The following is a 13,573-nucleotide window of genomic DNA, read 5'->3' on the forward strand; positions in this document are numbered from 1 at the left end:
ATTCTCGGTAGTATGACTTACGTCCTGATGATTTCGAAAAATGAGATTCTGATTCCGCTTTATAGGATCCCCAGCCATCTTATTGGGCCAATTGAAGTATGGTTCCTTCCTAATCTTCTCCAACAACTGATGCATCGGTTCTCGGAATACGGTGTTGACTACCTGAAGAGTAGCTGAACCCGATTGCCCAGGGAAATCTCTCCTCGGCCTATTGTTATTGTATCTATCCGACCTGAAATCCCTCCTCTCCTGAGGGATAACCTTCGCCTTTCCCTTACCTTGCTGTTGATCTTCATCAACCCGTTTGTACTCTTCAATACGGTCCATGAGCCTACGTACACTCTATACAGGATTTTTGGTCAAAGATTTCCTTAAGTTGTGATCAGTTGGAAGGCCCACCTTAAAAGTGTTAATTGCCACCTCATCAAAATCGCCGTTGGTTTCATTAAACATCTCCCAGTATCTATCAGAATTCGTTTTCAAGATCTCTCCCTCCCTTATGGCCATGGACAACAACGAGTCTAAAGGCCGAGAAACTTTACTATAGGTAATGAATCGAGACCCAAATGCCTTAGTGAGCTCCATGAAGGAATCAATAGAACCCGTCTTCAGGCCGTTAAACCATCTCATAGCAACAAGTCCCAAGCTAGAAGGGAAGATTTTGCACATTAAAGTTTCATTCTTAGAATGTACTGCCATCCTCTGATTGAAGTGACTCACGTGCTCCACTGGGTCTGTTCTGCCATTATAGATGGTGAACATAGGCTGAGTGAACCATTGTGGAGCTGTCCTTTTTCGATCCTGCGTGAGAAAGATGACTTGGAGATCTAGTGCAACGCCCTGCTCATAGTATTGTTTCCCAAGCCCCTGGAGGAAGACTTCTTATCTCTATGACCAGGAAGATCTTCTTTCCCTTACGAGAAAGTATCACTAGGAGGAGTTCTGGACCTTGGCCTGTAACTACTGTCTTAAGAGCCCTTAGATGAAGGATTAGAAAGAGATGGTGTTCGTCCCCGTCTAGCATGACGCAACTTCTTCTTAAGGTGATCAATCTCCCTTTGCATGGCCTTCGTGTCGTCCTCATGGGGGATTCTACTTCCATCCCGCGAATGACTCACACTGGTGTGCACCGTATGTACACTGCCCTCTCGATCCCTTTCACGCTCAAGATGCTGGAAATTATCCTCACGCTGGGACCCCCGAGACTCTGCATGATGCAGATCTGAGCCTGCCATAGTGTTCCAATTCCTTAAACACAAGATTCCCACAGACGGCGCCAATTGTAAGTTCACAATTTGTACCCGGACCCAACCAAGTGATGGGCTCAAGCCCAAAAAGCCTTATACAATAAAATTTGTAGAGTGTGGACTTGAAACCTAGGTTTTATGGATATTGGACAACAAATAGTTGGGCTAGATAGCCACTATCTACGCAATTAATCGATGAAAATAATCGAAATTCTCCTCGGACGTAAGCCAAGGATCACTTGTATTGCTTTTCTTTCCTAAAAAAAAAGATTACAATTGGAGTTGATGTGTACAGTGCTTTCTTCCTCCTTCTCTTTTTTCCCAATCCTCTTTCTATAATGCCTTTCTCTTCCTTTTATATCTCCTCCCTTCTTCCCTCTGTCTTCCACATATAGCATAAATCTCAAATTACATACTTATTCCATCCACCACCCTCTAGAAGTCTTTAAACAATAGCTGGAAGGCTGAACATTACTGTTCAGAGGTCATTTCTCCATTAATGTAGTCAGAGAGGTAGATGTAGTGTCTTTAATGCGGTGGTATCAGCCTTTTTCCTTGATATTTCTCATACGTTCTTCCTCTCTACAACTGTGTGGAACACATCTTTACCCACCAAGCCTTCTAGAATTCTCTCCCCAAACATCATGACGTGTCATACGATCTTCACTTGACTTAGTTGAGAAGATGCCTCTCCCCGGAGAACCTCATCAACCCTTCTAGCAAGAGCTAGCTTGTGGGCCTTAAAGGTTCTGCTCGGATAGGCTCACACCACCAAATCAGGTCCAAGACCCAAATGCGTGTTTTGACCATTTTACCCCCACAACAAGTTTAAAGATCTATTTACAACAATCATATAGATGTCAAGATTTTTTCCACAATGATATGACTGCATAAAGAACAAGCTACGCTCGTAAATGCACAAAGCCATTTATACAAAGGTACAAGGCAAAACATGCGTCTTTATAATTTAACTTAAATTACAAAGTTGGTCCCTATCATTTCCACAATGATAGGGACCAACTTTGTAATTTACCCTATATTTAATTGAAAGAAATAAATTAGGTTTAAAAATTATGACTAAAAAATGATGATGTGTAAAATTGTGGAGATGTAAACCAAAAGTCAAAAGTTTCGGTTTTATATATATGCTAGTCACTAACCCGAGCTATGCACGGAATAGCCATTGGATGAGTTTCAGGAAGAAAAAAAAAAAAAGCAATGTTATTTTTTATGGGAAAAGCAATGTTATTTTATTTATTAGTTTTTTGTGGTAAAGAATAAAAGACATAATGTTGCATCTTTAGTTTAATTTGTATTATATATATAGGTATATACAAGATAGGTTGTAATATAAATACCAAAAAAATGTTTATTGAAAGGTCATAACCATTCAAATTAATATACCAAAATGTGTTTATTGAACAAAAATGTGCCTTTTGAGCAAAAGGTGCCTGTTGAACGAAAAGATGCCTATTAAATAGTGTTATTAAACCCGGTCCAGCCAATTGGACCGATAACTTATTGACCCGGCACAGAGATCTGTCTGGGTCATCAATTAGATCGAATGTGTACAAGACCCGGTCAAAACCAATAAAACCTGACGGGTTTTAAGCAAACCATGTAACCTAGCTAGGTTTTAATGACCCGATTGGGTTCGTAAATTGTGCAAAATTATATTAATAGGTCCATCCCATTGACTTTTTAATTATTTAGTGGGATAATATGGTGATTTAAATAAGAAAAAACCTAAAGAAATATAAAAAATGCACCGTTCTCTCACTTCTCTACCGATTTACACTACTTTACCAATCACTTTTCACCATAGCATCAATTTTCAATTTTCAGTTCCCCAAACTTGCAATTGTGCATCATTTTCTACTATGAACTTATCACTTTTTAGTTTCACATAGTTAGTTAGCATATAGGTATGAGTATATCAATATATGTTATATAGTTTATTGCTTAAACCATATTTCTTCTTCTTTTGTTTACGTTTTTTGTATTTTATTTGTTTAATGCTTTAAGTTTAAGTCTTTGACATTTTTTTTGCTCTTCTTTTTTTATGTATTTTGAGATTTGTCTTTTTTTTTTTAATATGCTGAATTTAAAGACATGTAATAAAATTTTATTTAGCAAAAACTTTATTGCAATCTTATGACATTCATTTATTTTGCTTGTGAATTTTATAGAATTTATAATGCTATTAATTTAGGCATATGCCTTTTTTGTGTTAATTTACATATTCATGTTATGATTTCTCAAACTTATATATATATATATATATATATATATATAATTTTTAGAATCTTTTTATTTGACCATGTAGTTCGACCGTTGACCCACTGGTTGAATCAGTGACCCAGTGACCCGACTCATAGACTGGGTCAACCTTCGGTCCGGGTTTAATAACTATGCTATTGAATGAACATGTACATATTGACAAAAAATATACCTATTGAATGAAAATGTGTTTATTGACCGAAAATGTACCTATTGACCGAAAATGTGCATATTGAATGAATGTATTTGTAAAAGAGTCATAATCCTTTGAGTATATAAATAGTATTTCATATTTATTTGGTAACTTCTTCTCAACTTCTTCTCTTTCAACTTTCTTAGAAACACAAGAAATATGTGAGTCTTGTCCAAAATTGCTATTTCTAAGTCATTTTTTTTTTCTTTTGTTAAAGAATTAAAATATGTAAATTGATGTTTTTCCGTCATCTCTAAAAGAAATAGAGAATTCTGCAACTTTATATCCCCTAGGAAACTCTACACACGGGCCTATTACATCTGCGAAATGTAGGGAAATTTATTTTTTTTTAATCAAGATAATCTAGTATTTGATCGACCCTATCTCTATATCTATCATTAGCATTGACACCTTCTAGTGGCCTAATTGGATCGTTGTAATGTTGCCTTTCTCCATATGGTTTGAACCCTACTCTTTCACTATCTTGGCCATTCCTATCATAGCCAAACCTACTGTTTTCATTCCTTGTCTTCTACGTGGGTGTCTACCTCCACCTTCATTCCTAAGGCCATTATTCCTTGGAAAAACTACATGACCTCACTGTTTCATTCTTGGTGGAGATCCTCATTGAAGAGGAAACCAATCATATCTTGGTCCTTCCCCTCCGCCATTTTCATATTCATTGGCAAATGGGTGTGCAAACGCTCCCTTTTTATACACCTTACGAATGCTATTTCACATTCTCTTCTCTATGCCTTATCAAAAGCTTTTCTTCTTAATGACAGTTTTTTTTTTTAATATATACATTTTATGTGAAAAGGTGAGTAGATACTAAAACTTAAAGGTTAAAAGAAAAAGGCACAGTTGTTCAGTATTTTTAAATGTATACGTGGCATAAATTTATGCAGCCATGAGGCGCATTGAGAAACGGTCAACAAAAAATCAAACGTTTTGGCTATTAGTTATTATATAGATATAGATAATATAAACTAGACTTATTGGCACCATGTGCAGCACCTTTTTTTTATTTTTTTTTATTGGTAAGAATTTAAGTTTGAGTGTCATTAATGTTTTGTACAACTTAAATATAAAATATGTTTATATATTAAAAAATATAACTAAAAGAGCTGTTAAATCCATTGATAAAGTATGTTTGTTTGAATTAAAATTTTCCCAAGTAATTTTCAAAATCCTCTCCTTGATACAAGATCTGTGTAGGTTAGGAAATATATATATATATATATATATATATATATATATATATATATATGAGAAAAGAGGTCTATCTAGAATTGTAAGAAAAAAAATTCTCTAACTTTTCTTCCATCATACTTCCATGTTTCCTTTCAAAACCTTAAAAACCCATGATGGGGCTACCATGAGTTAAGTCCTCATATGCTAGTAAAAATGGAGAAGTTGGACCTAAATTGATAATATTATTTAATTATATAAACTTTCATGAAAATGTTGTAAGGTTCAATATCTTATTTTATTTCTATTGTACTTTTATTTTTCGGCAAAAATATCCGTTTTGTCTCTAAAGTTTGCATTAAGTTCATTTTTGAAACTTTTTTTTTTTTGGCTCTAAATTTTGGTTTAGTGACCTCTTTAGGGTGGGAATAATTCGTGAGGAGTGCAGGGTAAGAAATTTATGTCATCTCGGAGTAACATCACTTTCACCTGGGCATCACTTATAGCACCATTAATACTACGAGGAATGGCTCAACAAATTTTGGGCCCAAAAACTTTAAGTGGGACTAAAACAAGAGTATAAGAGCTAAGAAGAACAAAAAAATTAAATAAATAAAAGAAAAGGATAGTAAATAGAAGCTAACATGAAGATCAAAGCAGGGTTGGCTCACATACATTATATCTCCATAGAATAAAAAATGACCAAGATTCAAATCCCTCATCGACATTAGTGTAACTACTACGAATTTACTAATTATGAGTTGGCCGCTTTAGCCATTCAACCATAGTGTTTAGCAGGGATCCTCGTACATGGTGAATAACCAAATTTAAATTGAAATGAAATCCTTAAAATAAATTCAATGCAATTTAGGAGGACTCAATGAAAGGGCATCAATTCAAATCCTAGATTTTCAAATTTAGAGAGATATTGAGAGAGATTAAGAATTCTCACTATTTCTTAGATTCATGGACCCAATTCAATTCAGTGGGATCTTTCATTCACATTTTTTTTTCCATCAAGAACTTATTGCTATTAGTTTGTCGCTAAAGAAATGTTCAACCCAATGCTTTATTTCTGTCCTAATTTATCCCAATTCGACATTAGAAGTATATTGATTTTTACCCAATAACCAAATACTTCTATCTCTAAATACTACATATTTGATTCCATTCATAAATCTATTTTCTTCCCTATGAGTTTTATTGAATTATAAATAATAATAGGCAAAAATACACTTTTGGTCCTTATATTTTAGGTTGATTATCATTTTGGTCCCTAAATTAATTTTGCTACTAATGTAGTCCCTAAAAAAAAAAAATCAATTTTATTTTAGTCCTTGCCGTTAACCCACTAACAGAAAAGCCCTACGTGACAGATGGAGTACACAGATGGCATGTTAGATGCTTACGCTGCTAATAAAATAATAATAAAAATACCACATCAGGGCCAAAATGGGCAAATAGCCCTAACGGCTGAAGAATATAGTTAGTAGGCACTGTTTCAGAAGTTTATAGAATACTAGCATCTCGACTCTTAGAGAGTCGATTTTGAGGCTACAAATCGTCTCTTAGATAGTCGATTTTTGTGGGTTGATCAGATCTGATGTGGCGATTTTCCACGTGGCGGCCACCTGGAAATCGAGTTTTTAAGAGTCGATTTATATATCGACTCTTAAATACTCGGTTTCCAGGTGACGTGTACATGTCACTTGAACCACCTGGAAATCGAGTGTTTGAGGATCGATTTATAATAGGGGTTTTTCAGATTAACCCAAGTCCAGCCTCTCGCACAGACTCTCTCTCTCGCGCCTCTCTCCACTCTCTGTCACTCACCCTCTCACTATCGCAGACCAGAGCCACTCTCTGTCACTCACTCTCCCTCTCGCGCCTCTTCACTCTCCCTCTCGCGCCTCTGTCCACCTTCTCACTCGCAGCTGTCACGGCTCTCCACCCTTTGACTCGCCCCTTGAGCTGTCACTCGGCCTGCCATAGTCTCCACTCTCAAGCACTCTCTCCACTCTCACTCAGTAAGCAGGTATGTTTTTCTTCTTAAGTGTGTGATTTTTTTATGTGGGTTAGTGGTTTTTGTTTGAAAATCATGATTGAACTGATTGTCTTTGAGAGTAATATGTTGTTCACAAATTTCTGTTTACAATTATTGCATGATTGACATTGTCATTGGAAGACTAGTTAATGTGGAACATGTGCACCTTCAAATATGATACAATAAAAAGGTTGATGGAAAAATGCATTCATGGATCATCACGGAATGATGGTTTGCACATTCCTGGGTTAAGAACTTACAAAGGCCACTCCAATTTTTTTTATTTTTTTATTTATGGAACTTACATCAGTTTTTGGTTATGGTTCAAGATTTGAAACTCTCTCATAATATCTTCATTAGCATTTTTAACAGGATGTATTATTCTGCAATCAATATGGTACATAATAATAGAATGATGTCCTTTCTATGGGCATCTTATGGTTTATACTTCATAGCTTTGGTATGATGAGTAGATTAGACCCTAAAGAAATGGATCATGATGACATAACTTTTAACATAATACTTACGAAAACCTTAGCAATGGAATGAATATGGTATTGAAAGGCTAAAAGTTGTTTCCATTAACATCAATTATAGATTGTTGTGAAACATTAAACCTTGAAGCAACTGATGATAAGTTATCAAAAGGTTGGAACACATAGGATATCAGATATTTGACTCTGTTTTGCACCTGGGTCGTGTTAGGACACTTGCAAAAGATAGGAAAAAGGACAGTAACACCAATAGAAAGGTTGGTAGGGACTAGAGTGGGGTTGACAAGCTCAACAGAAAAGTAGGTTGTGAGGTTCATAAACTTAAAGGTGGAAACAATGTAGAATGTGTCATTTGGTTTGATTACATATAAGAGATTGGCATAGGATAAGTTAGTGGTGGTGTTAATGGAGTTACAAGAGCATGAAATAGGAACAAAGAGGGGTTGGCCAGCAACAAGAGCGGAGGAAGGGGAGGATATGTTGCTGGGTTCTGATATCTTGAGGCGGCTGACTGAGAAGAGGTCACTTATGGAGGCCAGGTGAAGGAAGTCTAGGGCTCTAGCTTGGTAGAAAGCATAAGTTTGGCATGGATAGGTGTACTGGCTAATTGTGTAGTTCTCTTTTAGAACTTAGTTTGAGGGGTTAATTAAGTGTTTGTGTTTAGTACATCAAAGCTGATGCTTTGCTGATTTGTACTTAATATCTTCTTAATGGAATTACTGACTTGTCAAAAAAAAAAGTGTGGTTATAAATTGATTTTAGAAACAACTTATTAATGTTCATAAATAAAATATAGACTACTAAGACTCTAGGAAATCAAATAAAATACTAATAATATATAGAGAGACTACTAAGACTAAACCCTAACTCTAATTCACTTGGGCCAAAGCCCAATTATTGAATTAGGCAAATACCCTTAACCCTATGAAATTAAATAAAATACTAAAACCTAATTACCTTACTAGACTTTTAAACTTAAATAAAACTATCTTTGTACACCCTTCATCACATAAATACTATAAGAGAATGATGAAATGTCAGAATCTATTAGAAAAACTCTGATTGGCATTGATCGGTCTATAGTCATGAAGCATGCATAAGGCCCAACATTATTTAATTTGGCGCCTGCTATATACTTCAAAGAAGGGAATTGACCATCAAAATGATAGCAATCAACATAATCATAGGTATTTGCGGTAGGTTTTCTAATGGTTTGAACAGCATTCAGCCAAGGTACCACCTGTTTGCCTGTTCGAATAAGGAGTTGAATTAAAAATTATCAATAGCAGTAGATAAAAGAAACAAAATGCAAGCATACTATGTGCACAAGTTGGAAAAGAGGAAAGATAAGGAATGCAGGTTAAGGTCTTTGCAAGAGAGACAACAACCAAATCATCGCATTTGCAATTTTTCGATAGAAGCTGCACTTGTTAATTTCACTTAAGTGAGTCCACGATTTTTTATGTCTTAAGATGCTCTTTTTGGTTCTGAGCAATTTTAGGCTTCATAATCTTCACAAAACCAATGACTCTGATATTAGGACCAACATTGGCACCTTATTGACAAATACCATAATAAGCACATATTTTCCTAGTAGATGTGGCTCTTTCATGAAAGTGTAGAAAGTGGCTACTGATCAAAATTTCACTATTGATTCTACATTCAGTAAATACAGAATGTACACCAGGAAGTGACTACATCCCATTTGGCAGTACATCTCTAACATCCTAAAGCCTCAGGATAAAGTTTTTTTTTTTGATAAGTAGCCTCATGAAAGTCATAGAATCTTAACAGAATAAACTCATAACATGGGAAAGGACAAGAATAACTGCTCAGCCTGATGATCATCATTGTCAAGGAGATTCAATCTACCAAAAAGAACATGTCATATGCTAAAGAACTAGTATGCAAGAAAAATAATTTACTAGAAAAGTTAAAAGTTATAATTTACCTTTATATAAAGCTCATGAACCTCTTGGAAAAAGCTCTTGATTCCATCATCATTACGAGAGTCATGAAGCAGCATCAATCGCGTATGTAAGCTTGGTTAAAGAAAATAGTAAATTCTCACTGGTATACCAACAGAAGGATCAACCATATTTTCCCAAGTATTTGCGGAGAATGACTGGGCAGGAGGTGTGTAGGCAGTGGTTGTATTTGTAACATGCTGGACACCAATATCATCGTCTGCATCACCTTCATCATGGCACTCCATATTTTCCTCTTCAAAATTGGAAGCAAGTTCATGGTCATCCACATCCTTCTCAAAGTCGCCTCGCTCAATCCTCTCTTCATACTCATCCATATCATCGAGATTTTCATCATTATTCACAAAATGATCTTCGTCCTCCACCCCTAAATATGTCTCTTGAGGTTGAAGTGTTTCACTAGTATTGGCAACATAATCTTGAGATGGGAATGTGTAACCTCCCATTGTAGTGCATCCATCGTCTAATTGCAAAGATGTAGTTGTTTGTTGCTGCAACTCCTCGACATCAACTTCTGCAAGCGGCTCGGAACTTACGTACAACTCAGCAGCATTTACTTGGGGCATTTTATGGATTCTATTAAACATGACCTTTACATGTTTATCTTCTTTGATCACCATGTACTTGTAATTTATCCGCTCATGAAGGACTTCTTGTGGGTAACGATAAATAATATTTATGTCATAACAAGTAGGGCTCAAACTCAATTCTTTCATTATCTTCATCTTCAAATCATTTAATGTCTTCAACTTACGACGTATCAACATGTAATAGCATTCGATACTCGGCCCTTGAAATGGGAATCCATCAATCTGTTCAGGATTGAAAAGGGGACCACCGTAGTATACATTTATGTCAATATTCTTCAGAGATTGTGAACCTATTAGTCAAGGGTAATATGTTAGTGACATATTTTAACACAATTACAAAACATTTTTATGTACTCAAAGTAGGAAAATTACAACTTCTTACATCCAACACACCCCACATTTGCATATACTCACTCCACATCACATACAAACACACTCAATCATTATTATTTCATACTCAAACAAATAAAAAAACTAAAGACAACACTTACCCCCACTACAAAATTTCAAATCATTCTAACAAAAAGATAATAACAAATATTAAACCAAACAACAACAAAATAGCCATGATAAAAGCCTAACACTCGATTTATATCTTAAATATTTTTTACTTCTTATAAAAAAAATAAAAAAAGCCTAGCATATATACACTAACTTGTTACATCATATGCATCTACAAACCCCACATTAACATATATACTTAATCATTACCATTTGTTCCTAAACAAAAAAAAAAATTCATTAATCATACTCAAATTTAAAAAAAAAAAAAAAAACTAAATGCACAAATATTCAAATCATTCTATAAAAAATATAAAGAAAAATTACCAACCAAACAAAAAAAACTAATGATACATACCCATAAAAAACCTAACATTACATATATGTAACTAACAATTACCCATAAAAAAACCCTAACATTACATTTATGTAACTAACAACTATTCAAAAAAAAAAAAAACTAACAACTAGAGAGAGTGTATAAAAACCTTACTTGACATGAGAATGTGTAAATGGAGGGTGAGTTTGATTTGAAGTTTTCTATGAGAGTGAGAGAGAGAGAGTGAGAGAGGAAGAGAGAGTTGCTGGGTTTTTAGGTGTGGCAAACGGCAGAACCCAAAAAATAAGTATGGTATGATAAAAAGAAGCTGCCCTAACCACGTGGCAGAAAGGGGACCAACCATTGAAAATCGAGTCTCTAAGACTCGATTTTCCTTTATAAAAACCGAGTCTATGAGACTCGATTTCTACTTGGAGTTCCCGTTCATCCAGCTGGCAGCATATAATAGTATTTAATTCTTCGCATATAAATCGACTCTTAGAGAGTCGATTTCCAGGTGGCCGCCACGTGGAAATGCGCCACATCAGATCTAATCACAACATGTAAATCGAGTATGTAAGAGTCGATTTATAGGCTGAAAATCGACTCTATAAGAGTCGAGATGTTACTATTACATATTCTTCCAAACAAGTGCTTACTAACTATATTCTTCAACCGTTAGGGCTAATGGGCCATTTTCTCCCCACATCAGCATCCACGTCAGCATTTTTAAAGTAAAAAAAGCCATCTCAGAAAATTAAAAAACAAAATAATGAAATAAATTATTTTTTAAAACCTTAATTGATTTTTTTTTTTTGCTTTTCATTATTTCTTTGGAAAAACATTTCTTCTTCTTCCCCAGAACATGTACTTTGTGTTCTTCAGCGAATCAAGACAAACCCAACTGGCCAACACTCATAATCAATCTCAACACAGAAAATCCTAACACAATCAACATTGAAACCTCTAGTAAATCAAACCCATAAATCCAAGAAACAAACACAGAAGAAGCCCAGAAAAACATATAAATCAGCAGACCCCACCACCATCACCGATCAAACCCATACCACCATTGCCAGAAAAACCCAACCCCATGGAAACCCAGAATATGTTCTTACCATTCTTCCCAAAACATGACTGTTCATGTTCTTGAAACCCAGCAAACCGATCAACCAAAACCAATACGGAAGCCATCAATCTAAGATTAAACCAATCAAACCCATATGAAAAAAAAAAAAATCAAAACTGATCAACCAATCATACCCACATGAAACCAAAACCATATCAAACTCATCAAATCCATATGAAACCAAACCAAATCAAACCCATCAAACCAACCAACCCATCTATCACCACCACCGCTGATCTCAACCTCACCCACTGATCAACCCATCCACCACCACCGAGTTCCCAAATCAAGAAACTAAAACATTCGGTGTAGCTTCATAAGACATTAGATGTAGCTTCACCAAGTTCCCACCACCTCGTGCATTTCGAAGAGAGAGAGTGGTTCAGACCGAGAGAATTAAAGAGGGAAGAGAGTTTTTACCTTCAGTCTTGGAGCTACGGTGGTGCGTGGTGGAGAAGAAGGCCGAGCAGTAAGCTCCAACCCTAACGGTGAAGAGAAAGAGAATTTGAGATCAGAGAGTTTTTTGGGATTTGATGGGTTTGAATTAAAAAGATAAAGGAGTGAAGTGTGAGATTCCTATTGGCTTTTTACAAGAAATTATTTACTTTTTAAAAAAAAAATTATTATTGTTTTATAGTTTACATTTTTGTGTTCTTTGTGATATGGGTTTGTGTTCTTAGCTTCTTGTGAGATTTGGGATCATCTTCTTTTGATTTTTTCTTTTCAAATCTGAATCTATGTATTTTTATGTTTTTTAATTTTTTTAAAATTGAGAAATTATTTTTTTTAAAATAGATGCTACATGGATGCAGACGTGGTATTTTTTTTATTATTTTATTAGTCATATTAGCATTTAACATGTTATCTGTGTATTTCGTCTGTCACGTAGAACTTTTATGTTAGTGGGTTAAAGGTAGGGACCAAAATAGAATTGATTTACTTTTTTAGGGACTATATTAGTAGCAAAATCAATTTAGAGACCAAAATAATAATTAACCTAGAATATAAGGATCAAAAGTGTATTTTCACCATAATAATAATAAAAAGTGAGAAGTGAGAGAAAAAAATTGGGATTTAATTTATTCGAGAATTAATAAGGAAAGATAGAGTGAAATTGTTTTTTCTTTTTCTTTTTTTTCTTTTTTTCGGTTACAAGAGATATATAGTCTCTCTTGGCAGATGAACATTAGATTTTATTAAATAATTTTTCTGCTATTAACTGAGATTTTAATTTTGTTAGGAATTTTTGTTTGATTTTAATTGTCTTTTACGTGTTTTAATGAAACTCTATCCCTTCTCGAGTTTCATATGCTTCTTGAAACTTTTTTTTTTCTTTTTCACAATATAAAATTGTTAGTCTATTAAGAGCAACCACATCAACTCGCTTATAATTTTTGTCTATTTTACACGAAAAAACCTACTTTTTCTATTTTACACCTCTACTTTTACAAAACACCCACATCAGTTTATCTATTTTACACATTTATTTAATAAAATATTCTTTCTTTTATATTTTTTATTATTTATTTTCCTCCCCACTGGGTCTTCTCCAGCGAGCATCTTCTCCGGCGAGCGTCTTCTCCGGCGAGCTTCTTCT

Source organism: Castanea sativa, chromosome 11, assembly GCF_040712315.1.
Source record: "Castanea sativa cultivar Marrone di Chiusa Pesio chromosome 11, ASM4071231v1".
NCBI lineage: Eukaryota > Viridiplantae > Streptophyta > Magnoliopsida > Fagales > Fagaceae > Castanea > Castanea sativa.